General features: G+C 43.1%; 1 long non-coding RNA gene across 1 annotated transcript in view; it reads left to right on the top strand.

Annotated features, from left to right (window-relative positions):
* The window catches only part of LOC141417870 (uncharacterized), a 90,673-nt gene extending 69,609 nt beyond the window's left edge, over positions 1–21,064 (top strand). The window contains exons 3-4 of the long non-coding RNA XR_012442517.1: positions 17,050–20,029; positions 20,775–21,064. This is a non-coding gene — a long non-coding RNA (uncharacterized lncRNA). The remainder of the gene's footprint in view (positions 1–17,049; positions 20,030–20,774) is intronic.
* Positions 21,065–22,868: the final 1,804 nt, after the last annotated feature.

Here is a 22,868-nt window from a genome sequence, read left to right as displayed (position 1 = left end):
ACACATAGGGAAAGAAGGCTTAGCTACTAAAGCGGTCTTAGTTATTGAACTGCAGCCTTGAAGTTACAGTAATCCCTGCAGAAGATCAGTTACTGCTACTGTTCCAGTATGCTTGATTTTCAACTGGAGCAAAGGTGAATTTTTGTGGTCCTGAAAGGATAAATGTAGTAGGAGTTGTGATGGGACAGAAGCAGAGGGAAAGATCCAGTGGGTAATAAGAGATGAAGTTTATGTAGTAGGAGGGGCGTTAATTAGGAAGCAGACTAGGATGGGTAGAAGAGATCAGGTAGGTAATAAATTCAAGAAAATTAAACAAACATAAACTCCATAGAACTGAAAAACAAGAGAGAAAAAATCTGGGAGTCCCTTTATGTATTGGAATTATTGGTATTGAGGGAGGGTAGACAATGAGAAAGGAGACTGATAGCTAGGGAGTGTTTTGGTGGTTGACAGGTAGAAAGTATGAATTGGGGAGGGTGGTAGAAAGGGGGAAGAGAGGTTTAGGGTTATAAAGTTGGTTTATAGGGGTTTCGTGAATGCTTGAACTGAGAGGGTTGGGAGGGAGGTAGATCAAAAGAGGGAACTGGCGAGCAAGAAGGCTAAACCACTGTTGGACTGTACAGAAAATAAAAGAAAAAAACAAAAAATAGCTGCAAGTGAATGAGTAAGAGAGCTACATCACAGTTTCAGCAGCAATGGGCAAATTTTACATAAAACTTGTTAATTTTCTATTGCTGTTGCTCTTCTCCCACCCTCTGTGTCTGAGACTTTCAGTCTGCTAGATGGCAGGCTAAATTGGATACCTGCCTCTGGGTTGGTGACTGGGGCTGTAGGGAAGAGGGATGTTTGTAAATCTAACTCTTTGGAGTTCCTACTGACCCCTGGTCAGCCTCGCCCTTCACATTTGCACTGTTCCCATCTCTCAAGATCCCCAGAACTCACAGACTGTGGTCTGTAAACAGGGTTTTGTCTAGATGTTAACCAACCTCTGGAGGGGTTGGAGGTGCAGCTCCCTGATGGTAGTGCTACCACACTGTGACCCATTCCCTGTGACCTCTGTGGGCTGCTACTGGGTCCCAGTAAATTTACCTGTTGGGTATCTGTTCTTTGCAGGTCTTCCACTGGTGGTCACATGAGCTGGAATTGGGGTCTCACTGGCAGCAGTGGGCTCCGGGGGTAGGGTGAAGGAGAGAGGGGGGACTGTACACCCTCCAGAGAAGTTAACCATGGCTCCAGAGAGGGCTTTTGTTCAGGGGGGCCCCAGCAGAATGTGGCTTCACTTCTGCTCACCAAGTCACCCAGTTCTCCTCAGCAGAATGCCGCTGAGCACCTTTGTTTCACGGGTGCCAATCTTCTGCACAGGGTTCTTTTGCTGAAGGTCTCAGCTGGGGAAGCCTGTGCTCCAGTGGGTGCAATCGACTCTAACGCTCAGCTCCGCGCACATCGGGATGTGGAAACATGCAAATGTTTCTCTGTGTGTTCTGTTACTTCAGACAGTTTAGGTTCAGGCAGAGTTCTGCTTCTCGCTGCCTGTGGGGCCTGGGACAGTTTCCATGTTCCATTGGGTTTGTGGAGCTCCACTGTAGTTCAGAGCTATCAGCAAACCATCAACTTGAATCCCAGTACACTAAATTTTTTTTTATTATTTTATTATTCATATGTGCATACAAGGCTTGGGTCCTTTCTCCCCCCTGCCCCCACCCCCTCCCTTACCACGCACTCTGCTCCCTCCCTCCTCCCCCCCTCAATACTCACCAGAAACTATTTTGCCCTTATTTCTAATTTTGTTGTAGAGAGAGTATAAGCAATAATAGGAAGGAACAAGGGGTTTTGCTGGTTGAGATAAGGATAGCTATACAGGGCATTGACTCACATTGATTTCCTGTGCATGGGTGTTACCTTCTAGGTTAATTCTTCTTGAACTAACCTTTTCTCCAGTTCCTGGTCCCCTTTTCCTATTGGCCTCAGTTGCTTTTAAGGTATCTGCTTTAGTTTCTCTGTGTTAAGGGCAACAAACGCTAGCTAATTTTTTAGGTGTCTTACCTATCCTCACCCCTCCCTTGTGTGCTCTCACTTTTATCATGTGCTCAAAGTCCAATCCCATTGTTGTGTTTGCCCTTGATCTAACGTATGCATATGAGGGAGAACATATGATTTTTGGTCTTTTGGGCCAGGCTAACCTCACTCAGAATGATGTTCTCCAATTCCATCCATTTACCAGCGAATGATAACATTTCGTTCTTCTTCATGGCTGCATAAAATTCCATTGTGTATAAATACCACATTTTCTTAATCCATTCGTCAGTGGTGGGGCATCTTGGCTGTTTCTATAACTTGGCTATTGTGAATAGTGCCGCAATAAACATGGGTGTGCAGGTGCCTCTGGAGTAACCTGTGTCACATTCTTTTGGGTATATCCCCAAGAGTGGTATTGCTGGATCAAATGGTAGATCAATGTTTAGCTTTTTAAGTAGCCTCCAAATTTTTTCCAGAGTGGTTGTACTAGTTTACATTCCCACCAACAGTGTAAGAGGGTTCCTTTTTCCCCTGCATCCTTACCAACACCTGTTGTTGGTGGTGTTGCTAATGATGGCTATTCTAACAGGGGTGAGGTGGAATCTTAGTGTGGTTTTAATTTGCATTTCCTTTATTGCTAGAGATGGTCAGGATTTTTTCATCTGTTTTTTGGCCATTTGAATTTCTTCTTTTGAGAAAGTTCTGTTTAGTTCCCAGTACACTAAATTTTAACCTTAGATTTTTGACTTCAGAAAAATTTTTAGGTAACTTTTAAATTATAGCCAACTTAATCACACATATAAACCTTTGATAAGCTTCATCTTGTATACATTGTACCAATCTACTCATATACTTTACACAACTTTCCACGCCTTCTGTTTTCTTGTCTTAGCCCTCTGTTTTCATTTTAGAACAATTCTTTAGGACAAAGACTTACTTTAAAAAATCCTTTTTCATCCAAAAGCTTCACCATATGTTTGGTATTTCTTTCCTATTTGCTGATTTTAGCTCTTCTTTGTAATTTGAAGTTTGAAATAATTTTTATAAAATACTGAATTTACACAAAATTATTTCTTTTCCCCATAAAATAAAGCACTCTTAGTAGCCTTACATTTAATAAAACCCAGGAAGAGAAGCAATGCTAAACTTCTTCTCTATACTATAGCAATTTACAAAAATGCATTTGTGAATAGGTCTAATTACAGGTAAGAGTTAAATGCAAATAAATAGAGAGTTGGATAAATAAAAACAACCAATTAGAACTGATAGGCAAGATTTCAAAAAACAATATAAATACAGAAAAATCAGTTGAATTTCTGTACACTAGCTTAACAGTCAAAAAATAACTAAGAAGTCAGGGAAAGGGCATATTCACTTTGGGAACACTTACAGTATATAACAATAATGCAGTCTTGGAAATTTAAATGAATTTCAGTGAAACATGGAAAACTACAAACATTTTTGAAAGAAATTAAGCTCTAAATAATGGAACTTGTTCCATGTTAATGGACCATTAATGTTGTTAAGATGGCAATGCTCATCTTGTTATGGATTCAATGCAATCTGCATCAAAATCCCATCTAACTTATTTGCAGAACTTGAAAATCCATTTTTGATACTCACTCATGTGGAAATTTAAGGAACCCAGAAAAGTTAACTTATTTAGTGAGAAGTACAAAGGTGGAAGACTCACACAAATTGCTACAAAATTGCAGTGGTCAAGACAGTGTGGCACTGACATAGGTAAGGCATATTAACATGAGGACAAGACAATGAAATGAACAGTACATAAATAAACCCATACACTAAGGGCCAGTTGACGTTGTTTTCAATTGTCCGATTGTGGTAAGTACCTGTAACATAAATTTACCACTTTATCTATTTTGGGGGGATTTCCCCTCCACCACCCCATCCTGGTAGTAAAAAAAAGAGATGACTCTTTCAGGATGGCACGAGATCACAGGGCCATTATTGAGGCAGTTCTCCCTATCCCCCCAGTTGTCCTTACTCATATAGCCTACTAAGTCAAATTCACACAGGGTCCCCAGTTACAGTCCTAGATTTAAAGGATGCCTTCTTTTGCATCCCTGAACACCAAGATTCCCAATTCTTATTTGCCTTTGAGTAGAGAGACCCCAATACTCAGATTGCCCAGCAGCTCACCTGGACAGTCCTGCCCCAGGGATTTTGGGACAGCCGTCCTTTGTTTGGACAGACCTTAGCAGAGGATCTTTCCCTAATACAGCTTCCCCTGGGTCTGTCCTTCTCCAATTTTCAGATGACCCCCTATCTGTAGCCCTAACGAAAAAGCCTCTGATTTAAGTACCATCCAGGTCCTACAGGCATTGGCTACACGTAAATATAAAGTTTCCCCACTAAGCCCCAGATTTCCCTACAAGAAGAACAATTCCTGGGACAGATTCTAACCCCTGGGAGAGGGCTTCTGGATGAGAAGTACAGGGATTTCATTTCATTTTTTTGTTGGGCCCTCTTACCAACAAACAACTTATGCTCCTTCCTGGGAAAGAGTGGGTATTGTCTCATCGGGAACCCCCAGCTTGGGCTTATAGCCAAACCTCTCTATGAGTTTATGAGCCTTTGTAGATCCTGAGGAGGAGTGTCTACACTGAACCTCTAAAACAGGCCAATCCCTACAGCCCTTAAAACAAGGACTGCCCTAATTGTTGCCCTGCCTGACCTGAAAAACACTTTTTCCAGACATATTTGTAAGAGAAGGGAGATTTCCTTGGGTGTCCTAGGGACCCACCAATCACCCTGTAGCATAACTTCTTCAAGGACGGACCCATGCATCAGGGCATTGGCCTCCTATAGTTCTTTTGGTATAAGAGGCTTCTAAATTGTTCCTTGGATAAGGGATGATGGTATTTCACTCCCTATCAAGTAAGTAACAGATATTTTCAACTCAAAAGGCATACTATGGAATACCTGATAGCCATATTCAAAAGCACTAAACCCTCATTTTAGGGACCTCTGACCTCCAGATTTGGCCTTGTGAAATTCTGAATGCTGTTACTTTACTATAGGACCCAAACTCTCACTCCACGCTCCAACACTTTTGCCATGAAGTTATTGCTCTGACCTGCACAGCCAGGTCAGACCTCTAGGACACCCTCTTCCCTGACCTTGATGCCACCTTGTTCACTGATGGCAGCACCCCTATGATAGATGGGAGACGGGTTTCTGGTAATACAATTGTCAGCCTCTCAGAGGTCATTGAGTCTGGCCCCCTGCCTGGTAGCTCTCTTTAATACAAAAGCCAGAGACAATTGCCATCTCTCAAGCTTTTCAATTATATTGACTCAGCCTATGCCTTCAGGTAGTGCATGCACCCAGGGCCATTTGAAAGGAAAGTGGACTTTTAACCACCCCAAACACACCAATCAAACATGCCCCTAAGGTCATAAACCTACTAAAAGCCATCAAATTTTCATTGAGGGTGGCCATAATTCATTGCAGAGCCTACCAGAAAGTCACAGACCAGGTGTCTTTGGGTAACAATCAGGCTGACAAACAACCCAAAGAAGCAGCCCAGCTAACCCTGCAGGAAGCTTTACTCCCTCATCACTTACAACCCTATCCCGAGTATTCCTCCACGGGAAAAAAGGTAAAAAGAATATACCTCTAGGAAAACTGAACAGGCCAAGGCTAAAGAATTCTCGTGTACCTCTGAGGTATGGTTACAGGGACCACAGCACCATCTCCTCCTGCCTGGATCCTCCCTATGGAAAGTTTTACCAGGCCTTCATCAGTCTAGCCATCCTGGAGCCAATACCCAACATGACCATCTTAAACGTGCCTTCACAGGGGAAGGGATGCTCCAGACTCTGAGGTCCATCTCCAGAACGTGTCTTGTCTGTTGTCTCACAAACTCGGAGGGAGGACAAAACCCCAACCCTCCTCCAACATATTCAGAGGTGAGAGACCTTACCAGGAAGACTGGCAACTAGGCTTCACCCATATGTGACTTTGTAAGGGCCTCAAATACCTGCTTGTCTTTGTGGATACTTTCACAGGATGGATAGAGGCTTTTCCTCTCAAACAGAAGAGGCCTCAGAGGTGATTACTGCTCTCATTGAACACATACACCCTGTATCTCTACAATCAGATAATGTCCCCACCTTTCTATCACAGATTACTCAGGGGATCTGTCATGCTCTTCAAATTCAATTCTACCTACATGCTTCCCAGCACCCCTAATTTCAGGAAAAGTAGAAAGAACTAACCATATCCTAAAAGTCATTTAAAGAAATTAATGCAGGAGACTCAACAATCTGAGCCACCCTGCTCCCAACAGCACTTCTTCAAGCCTGACGCCAAAGACAAAAACCCACATAAATCCTTTGGGATTATTATATGGCAGTCTTCAGACACATCTCTTACTGGACCCCAAAGCCCACTATTTAACTCGGTGTGTCATTTCCCTAGGAACACCCATCACAGCTATCCATGAGTGCCAGCATGCTAAGAACCCAAAACCATATCCAACAGAAAGTCTCGGGAAGACTTATCCCTTGGGCCTGGAGATTGGGTGTATCTTAAATCTCTTCCCCTAGATAAGAAGCCCTTAAAGTCTGTCTGGGAAAGATCTTACTAAGTGCTTCCAACTGCCCCCTTCTCCCATCCTCCTTGCCTACAGCATTTAAACTTTCAGGTGTTTCTCCCTGGAGTCACATCTCCAGGATGAAGACAGAACTCCCACTTAAAGATGTACTCAGTTATGACATCTAGTCACAACTGTAAGCCAGCGGGAGATCTCTATCTGCTGTTTCCATGCACTCCAGATGATGCCAATTCTGCTCCATTAGCTTGTGTGGACCCCATCTCAGGGTACCACCTCATTTATTCCATTTTTCTCTAGGAATTTGTTCACTGACTCCCTGCTGATCTCGCCTAATCTCAAATTCATGACCTTATTCTAGAACTTATTCTACAGGATAACTTCTGGCTTTCCTGGGCACAAAATCCTCCTATTCCTGCAGCCAGAGATTTCTTCCATTTTTCTATAGACATATGCCTGCACCTTGGGAAACTCCCTTCGCCTCATTCCCTCAACGCAAATGGACTTCTCCTCCTTGGGGGGATTACTGTTGTGTATCATCAGGCTATTTCTATGCCTCCTTCAGTCCCATCTCTCAATTCTTACTCTAAAATGCTACTTGTGAGTATAATCTCTTTCCCTCATACAAAAGGCCAGACTGTCTTTGCCTCACACCTGTACTTGGGTGCTAAAGGGATGCACAGTAATTACTAAAATATACAAACTCATGCTACTGACTTTTCACTGTGTGTAAACTTCCCCCCTTCATGGTTCTGGAAAGGTGAACCCTGCTGATCCTTATAGTGAGCAAGCTCTGGAGCACATCTGTCCTTTGTCTATCACTGTGGACCCTGTGCTGATCAGCTCCCTACTGAAGTTGTACACTATCTTAGCTAGGCTAATCAAGTTTTTTCTGCTTACTTGTAGGAAACTCCCCCTATCTTAGGCCCTCTATTTAACTCTATAGAACTTGTAGGTCAAGCTGCAATCTGACTCAAGGCTGAATGCCCCTCTGGGACTCAGGTGGGAACGCTATCCAGTATTCTTTGCACTGGGACTATAACTACTGAAGATAAACATCAAACCCAAACCCAGAGTCATCCAGCCAGGTCAGGTTCTCTTCTATTTCTGAGATCTTTCTCCATTCACAGACTTAACCAAACTTCTCAGTTCTGTCTAGGTCACCCTGCAGGATGCATATCAATCTACTGGTATCTCCCAAATGGCAAGGACATATGTATACCAGTGTCTACCTCAGGGGACTCTGCCCCTTTCCTTAGACCCTCTGGGTAGATCAAAAGAAGGTCATGCTTTTCTGGGAAAATAGAACCACTTCCCCCATTCACACTCAAGCTCTACGCTTAGCCCCCTTGGCTTCTGCCACACTGATGGCTGAATACTATATCTTGGGAAGATCTACAGGATATTGGTCTTTCTTTAGCACAATTTGCTTCCTGCCACATGCATTCCTTCACACAACAAAAAGGACTATATTTTCTATGCAGAGGACAAGCACATATTATCTGCCTTCCAACTGGAGAGGAACATACACTGTCACATGTCTGTCCCCTGCCATTTCTATAGCCCCAGGAGAAACTCAGATGCCCCTTCCTGTGTATGAACAATACAACCTCTTAGGAATGAAAGGGCATTCATCTCATACCACTCCCAATGGGCTTAGACATCACATCAGGAGTAGGGCCCAAAATTGGAGGCATTATCTTTTCTTCCCTTGTTTACAAATACCTGTCACTTGAGGTAGCCAATGCTTTAGGTACCATAGTCTAAACCCTCATGGAGATACAAAAGCAAGTCAACTGTTTAGCAGCAGTAGTCACACAAAACAGGAAGGCCTTACTGTATGCTTACTGCTGCCCAGAAGGGAATCTGTGCTATGCTTGGGGAAGACTGCTGCTTTTGGGTTAATAGATCAGAAGTTCAAATTAACATTCATTAACTAATCCATCAAGCCTCTCAACTTAGAGGAGTCACTCAAAAATGGCTCTCATGAGAAAATGCCTGGTCATGGCTATCTTGGCTTTTCCCTTTCTTGGGACCTCTAGCATCTACTTTATTGCTTTTTTGCCATTGGTCCTGAGGCAGGTTAGCAAAGAGAAATAACCCACCACAGTATCCCCCTTCTCTTAAACAAACAGGCATTCTCCAGCACAGACCCTGAGCCATCTCTAGAGCAATCTAGTTGCAAATACCCTGACAGTCATAAATATCTTTGTAAGATAGAATCCATAAGAGGCACCTTTGGGTCTGCTTTGCTTGATTTAAAAAAAGGCCTGCCCTAGATTTGACCTTTCAGACTAAATCCTCTTAATTCGGACCTTATGAATATTGGTCACATCTCATACATATAATTAAAGACCTAAAAATTAGCATAAGTACATGTGCAGTGCAGCATACACCAAGTTATGTGATCAGGCTGTGTTAATTAAACATTCCAGGCACCCTAGACCCTCCTTAAGGATTCCCAGATTTTTCCCCACCTTACAACTTATAAATTAGGCTTAAACAAAGAACTCAATGCTTCAATGCCATCTGGCAGAGTCCACCGCTTCTTCTTGCAGTGCCTTCTCTTAGTCTTTCTTTCCTTTCCTTTCAATAAAGTTTTGCTATTATTTTGCAATTTGTGTCTCTATCCAGTTGGCTCTTCAGGTGACAAATGAACTCAGAATCTTCTGGTCTAATGTCTTAAGCCACCCAGGCAGTGACAGTCCTTGCCTTATTAATGTTCTAACTGGAGTTGTTTCTTCTTCCATCCAGGCTATAAGGTTACAAATGATGCTCAATATGGATTCCATCCCCTACCACCTGAACCTCCAGTGCCTCTTAGACCCCTGGGCCAGGCTTTCATATATTCCAGATTCAATTCGACCTTGCCTTGTCCCCATGAACCTGTTCCATGTCATTTTCTGCCAGAACAATAAATTAATAGGCAGGGTCATCTCTACAATCCTCATAGGGAAGCAGTTACAAGAAACTGAAACAAATATACGATGGAGAAATAGCAGCCTCTTCAACAAAAACTGCTGGGAAAACTGGTTAGCAGTCTGCAAAAAACTGAAACTAGATCCATGTATATCACCCTATACCAAGATTAACTCAAAATGGATCAAGGATCTTAATATCAGACCACAAACTCTAAAGTTGATACAGGAAAGAGTAGGAAATACTCTGGAGTTAGTAGATATACGTAAGAACTTTCTCAACAAAACCCCAGCAGCACAGCAACTAAGAGATAGCATAGATAAATGGGACCTCATAAAGCTAAAAAGCTTCTGTTCATCAAAAGAAATGGTCTCTAAACTGAAGAGAACACCCACAAAGTAGGAGAAAATATTTTCCAGCTATACATCAGACAAAGGACTGATAACCAGAATATACAGGGAACTTAAAAAACTAAATTCTCCCAAAACTAATGAACCAATAAAGAAATGGGCAAGTGAACTAAACAGAACTTTCTCAAAAGAAGAAATTCAAATGGCCAGAAAACACATGAAAAATGCTCACCATCTCTAGCAATAAAGGAAATGCAAATTAAAACCACGCTAAGATTCCACCTCACCCGTTAGAATAGCCATCATCAGCAAAACCACCAACAACAGGTGTTGGCGAGGATGCAGGGAAAAAGGAACCCTCTTACACTGTTGGTGGGAATGTAAACTAGTACAACCACTCTGGAAAAAAATTTGGAGGCTACTTAAAAAGCTAGACATTGGTCTACCATTTGATCCAGCAATACCACTCTTGGGGATATACCCAAAAGAATGTGACACAGGTTACTCCAGAGGCACCTGCACACCCATGTTTATTATGGCACTATTCACAATAGCCAAGTTATAGAAACAGCCAAGATGCCCCACCACTGATGAATGGATTAAGAAAATGTGTTGTCTATACACAATGGAATTTTATGCAGCCATGAAGAAGAATGAAATGTTATCATTCGCTGGTAAATGGATGGAATTGGAGAACATCATTCTGAGTGAGGATAGCCTGGCCCAAAAGACCAAAAATCGTATGTTCTCCCTCATGTGGACATTAGATCAAGGGCAAACACAACAAGGGGATTGGACTATGAGCACATGATAAAAGCTTTAGCACACAAGGGAGGGGTGAGGATAGGTAAGACACCTAAAAAATTAGCTAGCATTTGTTGCCCTTAACGCAGAGAAACTAAAGCAGATACCTTAAAAGCAACTGAGGCCAATAGGAAAATGGGAACAGGAACTAGAGAAAAGGTTAGATCAAAAAGAGTTAACCTAGAAGGTAACACACACGCACAGGAAATCGATGTGAGTCAACTCCCTGTATAGCTATCCCTATCTCAACCAGCAAAAACCCTTGTTCCTTCCTATTATGGCTTATACTCTCTCTACAACAAAATTAGAAATAAGGGCAAAATAGTTTCTGCTGGGTATTGAGGGGGTAGGGGGGAGAGGGAGGGGGCGGAGTGGGTGGTAAGGGAGGGGGTGGGGGCAGGGGGGAGAAATGACCCAAGCCTTGTATGCACATATGAATAATATAAAAAAAAAGAAACTGAAACATTCTCTCCACTAAAACTGGGATTGGTTTTGTTGCTCTGTCAGGTGATGTGGAGGAGGCCCCAATTTTAAGGAAATACAGCAGACAAATGAATATTAAGAAACAGCTGGAATGTGGGGAGTAGATCAGGCTTGCTCCCAGAGGGACCAAAGAAGTAAAAACCAATTTCGCAGAGATGTCCCCCAATATGGAAAATTCAAACCAGGATCCATGGAAGGGATAGCCAGTCAGTAAGGTCTACAAAAAGGGAGACCTAAGTGGCCTAGCTGGAGGTATGAAACCTATTCTCACCCCTATCCCCATGAGCTATTATCCTTTGCTTAGCTGCCCATCATCATCTCCCCTTTTAATGGCATCCTTCTTTTTTTTTCTTTTTCTTTTATTATTCATATGTGCATACAAGTCTTGGTTCATTTCTCCACCCTGCCCCCACCCCCTCCCTTACCACCCACTCCGCCCCCTCCCTCTCCCCACCTCAATACCCAGCAGAAACTATTTTGCCCTTATTTCTAATTTTGTTGTAGAGAGAGTATAAGCAATAATAGGAAGGAACAAGGGTTTTTGCTGGTTGAGATAAGGATAGCTATACAGGGCATTGACTCACATTGATTTCCTGTGCGTGGGTGTTACCTTCTAGGTTAATTCTTCTTGAACTAACCTTTACTCTAGTACCTGTTCCCCTTTTCCTATTGGCCTCAGTTGCTTTTAAGGTATCTGCTTTAGTTTCTCTGCGTTGAGGGCAACAAATGCTAGCTAATTTTTTAGGTGTCTTACCTATCCTCACCCCTCCCTTGTGTGCTAAAGCTTTTATCATGTGCTCATAGTCCAATCCCCTTGTTGTGTTTGCCCTTGATCTAATGTCCACATGAGGGAGAACATACGATTTTTGGTCTTTTGGGCCAGGCTATCCTCACTCAGAATGATGTTCTCCAATTCCATCCATTTACCAGCGAATGATAACATTTCGTTCTTCTTCATGGCTGCATAGAATTCCATTGTGTATAGATACCACATTTTCTTAATCCATTCATCAGTGGTGGGCATCTTGGCTGTTTCCATAACTTGGCTATTGTGAATAGTGCCGCAATAAACATGGGTGTGCAGGTGCCTCTGGAGTAACAGTCTTTTGGGTATATCCCCAAGAGTGGTATTACTGGATCAAATGGTAGATCGATGTCTAGCTTTTTAAGTAGCCTCCAAATTTTTTTCCAGAGTGGTTGTACTAGTCTACATTCCCACCAACAGTATAAGAGGGTTCCTTTTTCCCCGCATCCTCGCCAACACCTGTTGTTCGTGGTGTTGCTGATGATGGCTATTCTAACAGGGGTGAGGTGGAATCTTAGCGTGGTTTTAATTTGCATTTCCTTTATTGCTAGAGATGGTGAGCATTTTTTCATGTGTTTTCTGGCCATTTCAATTTCTTCTTTTGAGAAAGTTCTGTTTAGTTCACTTGCCCATTTCTTTATTGGTTCATTAGTTTTGGGAGAATTTAGTTTTTTAAGTTCCCTATATATTCTGGTTATCAGTCCTTTGTCTGATGTATAGCTGGAAAATATTTTCTCCTACTTTGTGGGTGTTCTCTTCAGTTTAGAGACCATTTCTTTTAATGAACAGAAGCTTTTTAGCTTTATGAGGTCCCATTTATCTATGCTATCTCTTAGTTGCTGTGCTGCTGGGGTTTCATTGAGAAAGTTCTTACCTATACCTACTAACTCCAGAGTATTTCCTACTCTTTCCTGTATCAGCTTAAGAGTTTGGGGTCTGATATTAAGATCCTTGATCCATTTTGAGTTAATCTTGGTATAGGGTGATATACATGGATCTAGTTTCAGTTTTTTGCAGACTGCTAACCAGTTTTCCCAGCAGTTTTTGTTGAAGAGGCTGCTATTTCTCCATCGTATATTTTTAGCTCCTTTGTCAAAGACAAGTTGGTTATAGTTGTGTGGCTTCATATCTGGGTCCTCTATTCTGTTCCACTGGTCTTCATGTCTGTTTTTGTGCCAGTACCATGCTGTTTTTATTGTTATTGCTTTGTAATATAGTTTGAAGTCAGGTATTGTGATACCTCCTGCATTGTTCTTTTGACTGAGTATTGCCTTGGCTATTCGTGGCCTCTTGTGTTTCCATATAAATTTCACAGTAGATTTTTCAATCTCTTTAATGAATGTCACTGGAATTTAATGGCATCCTTCTTAATCTTTGTTTTTTCCACTTTTTGTCTCAAAAAATTCTTTTTACCAACTTGCAGCTCCCAAATGCCTGACAGTAAAGAGTCAGTGCTTTTCATCCAAAGCACTATAAGCACCTCTTATAGAAATATGCTCTAAAATAATGACAATATAGTAAACACATAAACCAGGAATATAGTTCTTTGTCATTGTCACATATTATGTACTGCACAAAACTGTACATGCTACACTATTACATTACTAGTAGTATATCTCTTTATGACAGAATCAAGCAAGTAATGCATTTGCACTAGACTCTTAGGATAACTGCCATATTACTGGGCAATAGGAAATTTTTGGCTCTATTATGATCTATGGATCCATTACAGCATAAGTGGTCTGTGTTGGCAGACACATTGCTGTGAGGCCAATGACCATACATTCATAACATGCAACCATCACCATCATCCATCTCCACAACTCTTTTTTCCAATTTTTTTCTTTCAGTGGTCAAGACCAAATCCAGGACTCATGCATGCTAGGCAAGAACTCTATCACTGAGCTGCAGCCAAGTAAAGCTGAAACTTCATACCCATTAGACAATAACTCCCCATTCTCTTCTCCCTACCTTTCCCGCCTTTTTAAATTATGATGGTGATGGAACTCAGAGCAGTGCGTATGCTTGGCTAGCACTCTATCACTCTGCGGCTTCCTCAACCATAACCACGCCTTCTGTCCTTAGGATTTTTACTATCATAAGTACCTCATATTAGTGGACTCTCCTTGGATTGGTGGAATGGAAGGTATAGCCAGGGTTGCCACTCCCTCAGGACTCACACCTCACCCCCATCCAGTGGTAGATCCTCCCTCAGCTCTGTGTCCAGACAGGCTGAGCAAAATCATGGGGGCTCCATCCAGGGACACAGGGATCTGGATGCCATCTTGAATGAGGGAATTTTGGAAACTGGACCCTTCCCACCTTAGTTGGCTTTCACTGCTCCCCTCCTCCCACCACTGTTCCACCTGCTGTTCAATGGGAGGTGAAGAAAACAAGCACCAAGCTTGATGGGTGGGAAAGGCATGCAAGCTGAAGCAGATCCAAACTATGTTGATGCCAGCTACCTGAAGGCAAGTGCTGTGTTTTGTTCACTGCTGTGGTTCCTGGAACAATGTGGGTTCACAGGGGATTCACTTACTCAGCCACGGTAGGCCAATGCTGAAGGCCTCTGAGAATCTTGAGGCCCACAACAATGTTTCCATTTTGTTTTCTCTTAACAAGTAATTACTGTGCCATAATGAACCCAATGCAGGTGATAGTCATCCTTATGACCAACACAGTCACAAAATATATGAGTTCCAGAGAAAAAATAGTCTCTGAGGTTTCTCCCATGGATTTGAAAGGGATTTCTCCTCTCCAGGCAGCTTCAGGTGATCTGGCAGCTCACCACCCCAGTCTGCAAAGGATGCATTGGAAAGCCATCTTGATGGAAGATGATACTTGACTGGAATCCCATGGGGAGAGGCCTATGGCAATTTGCCATGACATGGAAAGATGGTTTCACACCTCACTCCTGCTCTGGACAGAGGCCTTTGCTGGGCTTGCTAGGCCTACAGCAGCTTGAAAGTCCAGCTTTGATCCTTCCTGCAGCTGGTTGAGTCTACACCCCATTAAACACCCACACAATGGCATCAGGAATCACAGAGCCAAACAGGTCCTCTGTTGTTACTGTGTCTTTCTCAGCTGTCCATAGTTTCTTTGGAGCCACTTTGTTGTAGAACTGAGGGCATGACTTTTGGGTCAGCACACAAAAACATTCTTAGAATACAGGTCAGCATCCTCCTGGTTCAGCGCTATTTTTGCTGCTAGAGACTGTGGCCACAGTGTTGTTACAAAACAGGAAGGCCTTAGATATGTTTCCTGCTGTCCAAGGGGGATCCTGGACTATGCTTGGGGAAGACTGTTGCTTTAGGGTTAATAGATCAGGACAAGTTCAAACTAACATTCATAAACAAACCCACCAAGCCCTTCAACTTAGAGAAGGAGCCATCAAAGATGGCTGTCATGGGAAAATACATGATCATGGCTCTCCTGGCTTCTATCCTTCTTGGGCCCTGTAGTATCTATGTTATTCCTTTTGCCATTGGTCTGTGCCTTATTAATATTCTAGCCAGATTAATTTCTTCTCATCTCCATGCCATAATGTTACAAATTATGCTACAAAATGGGTTCTATCCTCTGCTGCCTGACTCTCCAATGGCCCTTAGCAACCTGGACCATCCATATAATTTTACTCCATGATCAATTAGATTTTGTCATGTACCAATGGCCTGCACCTCTACCATGCAGAGTGTTACAAAAAGACATTCTCCCCACTAAAACCAGTATTGGTTTTGTACTTCTCTCTTTCTCTCTCTCTCTCTCTCTCTCTCTCTCTCTCTCTCTCTCTCTCTTTCTGTGTGTGTGTGTGTGTGTGGTGTGAAGGAGGCCCCTATTTTAAGGAAACATGGCAAAGGAAGGAATACTAAGGAACAGATGGAATGTTTAGAGTGGATCAAGCCCATTGGAGGAGGGCTCAGTTGGAACAGGGAAGTAAAAGCCAAGTTTGCAGAGATGTTCCCCCTTGCAGAAAATACAAACCATGATCCAGGGAAAGTACAACTAATCAGCAAGTTGTATAAAAAGAGAGACAGCCCATCAAAAGTGGCCTAACCTGAGGTATAAAACCTATTCTCACTTCTGTCTCAACGAGCTATTCTCCTTTGTGTAGCTGCCTGCCATCCTCTCCCCTTTTAATGGCCTCCTAATAAATCTTTGTTATCTCCTACTCCATGCTTTGGCAAATTCTCTTACCAACTCAAGGTTCCAAAATCATTGACAGTAAGGAGTTAGTGCTTTTCAACAAATGGAGTATAAGCACTTGTTAGAGAAGTATAAACATATAAACCAGCAGTATAGTCCTTTATCACTGTCATGTACTGTCACTGTTATGTCACTGTCATGTACTGTACATAATTGTACATGCTACCCTTTTACATAACTAGAGCATACTCTGTTTATGACAGCATCAAGGGCGTAATGTGTTTGTACTACACCATTAGTATGCCTGCCACTTCCCTAGGCAATAGGAAATTCTTGGCTCAGTTATAATGTGTGGGTCCGCTATGGTCTAAGTGGTCTGTGTTGGCAGACACATTGCTGTGAGGCCTATGACCATACATTCATAATGTGCAACCATCACCACCGTTCATCTCCGCAACTCTTTTTTAAAACATATTTTTCCTCAATGGTTGGAACCACATACAGGGCTTATGCATGCTAGGCCAGAACTCCACCACTGAGCTTGGTTCGTAGCCAAGGAAAACTGAAACTGTATCCATTAAACAGTAAGTCTATTCTCTGGCAAGCACCAGTCCTATTTCAATTAGTGGTGCACATGGAACCCAGGGCCCTCTATATCCTCAGACACACCTTTAGGATTTCCACTCTCCTAAGTATCTTATATAATGGATTTCTCTCCAATTGCATATTGGTGGCAGGGAAGGTGTGGCTAGGGTCACCCCCCTATGACTCAAACTCCAGAGTGTCCAATCAACAGTAGACAGGACCCCTGCTCTGCCCAGACCTGTTAAGAACAAGCACATGGGCTCCTTTGGAGGGACTACTCAGCTCATCACGATATCTTGGATGAGGGAATTTAGGATGCTGGATTCCTCTCCACCTTGGGTGACTCTCACTGGTCTCTTCCACAGCTACAGGTTCTGTGCTGTTCACTGGGAGGTGAAGACGACTGGCATCCTGACTGACAGGTGGAAAGGGATGCAAGCTGGAACAGGTCCAGGCTGTGTTGATGCCAGGAAGCAAAGTGGAGGCTGCAGAGGAAGGCACTTGTGTTCAGACCTTCTGCACGCAGCTCACAGGCCTGGAAATGTGGAAGTGCAGGAGCAGCACTTTGGGGAAGAGCATGGAAAGTTCTGTTTTAGGTGCCGATTTTAAGCCTCAAGGGCACTTGAAAAAGTATGTGTCTGGTCTATTCCCAGACTTTCCTCCCATTTTGGTTCCATATAAGACATTCCTAGTGGAGACATCCGTATCTCTTCTGTCTGACATGCCACCACTCCCTATTTCCCTTCTCTGTTTTTTCTCCTTTGCACTTACAAGCACTTGCTTGCTAAATGACCTGATTGTATTGTCACCATCTGGAATGCAAGCTACCTGAAGACAAGTGCTGTGTTTTGCTCACTGCTGCAGGTCCTGGATGAACATGAGCTCACAGAGGGATCACTGACTCAGGCACAGTAGGCCCAGTGCTGAGGGCCTCTGAGAGACTTGAGGCCAATGACAATATTTCCATTTGGCTTCCCTTAACAAATCCTTACTCCATAATAATGAATCATTCTAGGTGACAGTCATCCTTTCTACCAACACAGTCACACACTGTATGAGTCACAGAAAAAAATAGTCTCTGAGGTTTCCCCCATGGACTTGTAAAGGATTTCTCCTCTCCAGGCACATTCAAGTGATCTGGCAGCTCACCACCCCACTCTGTAAAGTATGCATTGGAAAGCCATCTTGGTGGCAGATGAGACTTGACTGGAATCCCATGGGGAGAGGCCCATGGCAATTTCCAATTACACAGAAAGATGGTTTGAACACTCACTCCTGTGCTGGACAAAGGCCTTTCCTGGGCTTGCTTGGCAAACAGCAGCTTGAAAGTCCTGCTTCGATCCTTATTGCAACTGGTTGAGTCTACACCCTGTAAAACACCTGCACCATGGTTTCAGGATCCACAGAGCATAAGGTCCCCTGGCTCTCTGTTGTTTTGTTTTTCTCAGCTGTCCATAGCTTTCTTTGGAGCCAACATGTTGTGGAACTGAGGCTGTAAATTTTGGGCCCACACACAGCAACACAGACTTAAAATACAGTTCAAATCCTCGCTGGAAGAGGCTGCTACAGTTGTGAACCCATTATGGGGTTGCCCACTGAAAAAGGCATGTTCTTTGCAGGACATGCCTTCACAGAACATACCACTCTTCACCTTCCCAGGGGGTGGGGCAGCCATAGGACCAGGCCAGGGGACAATGCCTGTGGTGGGGATCCTCCTCAGCAGGATGCCGAGGGGAATATTGGGCATGCTGGGTGTTCTTCTGCCCCTGTGCCCTGCCTTCTTTTCTCCAAGGTAAAGTTTGGAAGCAGGGCAGATGCACTAGCTCTCCTCCTCAGGGAGGATGTGAAGGTGGAAGCATCTGTGGGAGATGGGGTAGGCTTAAACTCTAGGCACAGTGGTGACTTAATGAGGGGATTGAATCCAAACCCCTGGAATACCTGTTCTCTCAACAGGAGGTAGGTGACCATCTCCTTATCAAGTTTTCTCTGTCATAGAGACTGACACATATCACCTGGGTAATAACCCAGGTCACACATGGCTGCCAGGATTGCAGGGTCCAGGCATTTGGGCAGAGTCTCAACAGCAGGACTAGGTGATCCTTCCTCCCCTTGGCTTATCAAGGGTGCCCCACACTGTGGTCTAGACTGGGCCTCTCACTAGGATTTTTGTGAGCATCTGAACAATAACATTTCTCACACCCCCAGAAAGGTATGAGGGTATGTTATACGTTTATTCCAGGACTGCCCGCAACACCTGCAAAATGGTCTCCCCTGTAAAGGGAAAGGCTCCCATCACCATACTGTAGAGGACAATACCTAGGCTCCAGACATCCACCTTTGCGCCATCAAAGGATACGCACAGGAAGACTTTGGTGCCTGGTGTGTAAAAGCACCACACCCATCTGTCAGCTCCTCTCCAAGTACATGGTGCCAAGGCCAAAGTCAATGACCTTCATTTTGCCTTGGGCATCTAGCAGGATGTCCACTTTCAGGTCTCTGGGTACCATGCCTCTATTGTGGCAGTATTTTCCTCTACACACTAAGTGCTTGGATATTCTGTGGGCCTCATCCTCACACAGGCACTGTGTGATAAGCCACCAGAGCTGCTGTTCACTGACATGTTCCATGACCAGGTAGACATGGTCCACTGTTTCCATCACCTGAAACAGTCTGATGATACTGGGGTGGTACAGTGTCTTCCGTATTAATATTTCATTTGCAATGCAGGAACTTTTCTCCCACTTCTGCTGCAGTTTTACTACAACCTGGGTTCCCGTGATGCAGTGGTATGCCAAGTTTCACATAGCCAAAGCAGCCTTCCCTGTGGTCCTCAGGATCCTATACTGAGCCTTGAGGATCTCTGCATCAGTGGAGCTGGTACTTAGAAGATGACATGATGTCAGTCCCTGATCTCTCCCAGGACACAATGTTTCTGGCATTGTTACTAAATTTAAAACAAGAAACAAATTAAAAAAAGATAAACATACTGAATAAAAACAAAATGCAATGCTGAGCTAAAAAAGAAAAAGAAAATGAAACAGAAAAAGAAAGTAAAATACAGTCAAAAAGTACATGAAAGATATAAGGAAAAATAGAAAAGAAAAAAAGACCAAAATCCAAAACACCATCAACCAGCTTTGTATTAGTCCAGTGAGTCACCAACCAAGAACTTCCTGCGCTATATGGACAAAAATCCAGCCCAGGTGAACTCCTGCTGTTGGCCTTACTCACAATGGTCCCTCAGTGAGGTCAGAGAACAAATGGGCCAATCACAGCTGGGTGCAAGCCACACAGCTTGTCTCATTGGTCCAAAAACCATTACAACTTTTAAAAAGAAAACAAAAGGTAATGAACTCTTAACAGTTTTTTGCTTAGGTGGGTCATGGAGACTGGTATTCACTCCTGGGAAGTTGAAACCAGTGGATGCTTCAATGGTTGTAATTATGTTTTAATGTCTAAGGGGGAGGGAGAGAGAGAGAGAGAGAGAGAGAGAGAGTAGAGGGAGTGAGAGACAGAGGGGGAGGAGAGGGAGGGAAGGGGAGAGAGAGAAAAGTAGCGTTGGAACTCAGAAGGCAGTGGACAGGTATTTGCAAAGTGATGAAGGATAAAACCATCAACCAAGAATTATAGCAGAGAAAGGACTGAGAAATGGGGGCATATATGGTGGGTCAGACCCTTGGTGGTATGTAACAAAATCTTTAGACAGGGTCACTTGTAGCCAACATAAATTTATTTTTCACAGTTGTGCAGGTTGGCAAGTGCTTGATCAAGCTTCTGGGAGCTTCAGTGTGCCAGAGGGCTTGTTTTGCTTTCTCCCTCTGACTGCTACCTTGTTACTGTTTCCTCACAAGGTGGAAGGACTAGAGACAGTCTTTGAAAGAAAAAAATATAGCAGACATACTTGCATCCCCCATCCATATTTAACAGATGAGATTTTTTTTTCATTTGCTTCAGATCTCTTGTTGCTGCTGTTCTTCTTCTTGGGGGTGGGGGATGGGTTCCTGGAGGAAGAGTCTCAGTGTGGAGCCTCAGCTGACCTTAAACTCTCTCCTTTCTTATTTTATTTCTGTTCTTACTTTTGGTGCTACAGGAGTTTGCACTCAGAGCCTCAAGCTTGCTAGGCAGGCACTCCACCACTTAAACCATTCCACCAGCCTGGACTTGAATGCTTGATCTTCCTTTCTGAGCCTTTGGAGTGCTGGGATTACTGGATAATAGGTGCGCCAACTCTCCCACCTTCTTTTCATTTAACTTTTTTTGGGGGGTGGGGGATAAACCACACACCTGCCTAAAGCCCTGGGTCCCATCTTCCCACCTGGATATCGTCATTTTGGTTTTGTTCTGTTTTGTTTTCTTTTGACTTTGCAGTGCTGGGGATTTAACTCAGGGTGCTTCCCACATGCTAGGCAAGTTTTCTACCAGTGAACTACTTCCTCCTTGGATATAATTCTTAAGTCATTCCTTCTTTTCCATGTGTTTATTGACCTTTTATCCAGCCAGCTCACTGAATTCTTCTCAGGTTATTGTACCTTCAAACATCCTTGAATTCCATGCAGAGTCATGTGACCCTGCACATAAAAGGACAATTTCTCCTCTGTTGTAGTTTTTATTCCTATCATTTATTTTTCTCTTACCTGGTGTCCAAGACATCTAGTACAAGGTAGAATGTTACTGGCAATAGGAAGCAGAGTTCTCTCCTGTCTGATTTTAATAGAAATGCCTCAAATATTTCACTGGTAAGGATAAGGTTTGGTATAGGTATTTGATAGATATCCTTTATCAGGTTTAGGAAGTTTCCTTCAATTCTGAGTCAGTGTAGTTTTTATAAGGCTATGTAGCAGGGAGAAGGATCAGAAAAAAACAGACTAGGCCTGAGTTCTGATAAAGTAGCAGGGAGGTGGGGACGGCTTAGTAGAGAGGTAAAACCTGAGGAATCTGAGCGTGGAGAGGGTCACATAACACTGGGGAGGGGGAAAGTCACGTAGCAGTGGGGTAAAGTAGCCTATGGAACTGCATATAACCATATGTGGATTAGACCTTGCTTTTTCCTTCTGTAACCTGCTTGCAAGGGTGTATAAGGTGAGACCCCTTTGTTCTCGGGGCTCACCCTTTGGACAAGAGTCCTCTGCGTCTGTGTCGGCACAAAATGTTGCTTCCTGCTAAACTGCCTCAGTGTCCCATATCTCAGCTTGAGATTCCTACAACAATATTAAAATTTTATCAAATGCTAGCCACACACTTTTCTTTCTTTTTTTTAAAACATGGGGTCTCTCTATTTTACCTAGGATGGTCTCAAACTTGGGGACTCAGGTGATCTTCTTGCCTCAGCTTCCCAAGTAGATGGGACAACACATGTGGACCATCATACACATTAGGGTAAAATGGGTGAGGGGTATGTGAGAACTTTCTGTACTTTATTTGTTACTGATCTTTAAATCTAAAATTCCAAATGAGGGGGAGGAAAGGAGGGAGGGAGAGGGAGAAATGAGAATCTCTTTCAGATGTTAAGCAGACATCCACCCATTGGCTCCACTGGACCTGGTTGCTTGACTTGGGCCATGTGTACATCCTGAGAGGAGCAAAAGCAACCAAATGCAAATGAAATTTAATAGTGCTCTTCAACTTCACATTTATCAAAGATAGAAATGCAAGTTTCTCATTTATAATTGACTGTAATGCTGTTATCTGCTAACACATAAACAGGCAAGGCTTTCAATATTCACACTTACCCATTTTGACAAAAATATATTTAACTACTTAACCTAGGTAAGTCAGTCTTATTCATAGTGATGGTTAAAACTGGAAACAGTGTCATGAAAATGTATACTTCAAATGAGTGAATGCTTACATACATGGAAATAACCCCCCCACCACACACAAATGCTAGGGGTGAAATCCAGGGCCCTATGCATGCGAGGTAAGCACTCCACCACTGAGCTACACCTTAAGCTCCTAAATATGTTTAATTATGATAATGATCACAATACTGATGATGCTAATGATGGTGATGGCAATAGCTGTGTATGGCTTACATCGCGTCTATTGTAGCCAGGCACTGTCCTAAGAGTTTTACATGTGTTAATTCATTTCATGTTCAAAACTACAAAAACCTCAGAATCTGAAAACTATAGAGAACAAAATTCAGGGCAAGAGGAAAGTAGAGCTACCAAAGTCAGTTACTGCT

This window comes from Castor canadensis, chromosome 16 (genome assembly GCF_047511655.1).
Source record: "Castor canadensis chromosome 16, mCasCan1.hap1v2, whole genome shotgun sequence".
Lineage (NCBI taxonomy): Eukaryota > Metazoa > Chordata > Mammalia > Rodentia > Castoridae > Castor > Castor canadensis.
Note: the sequence above shows the minus strand (reverse complement) of the source record. Positions and strands in the feature narration are given on the sequence as shown.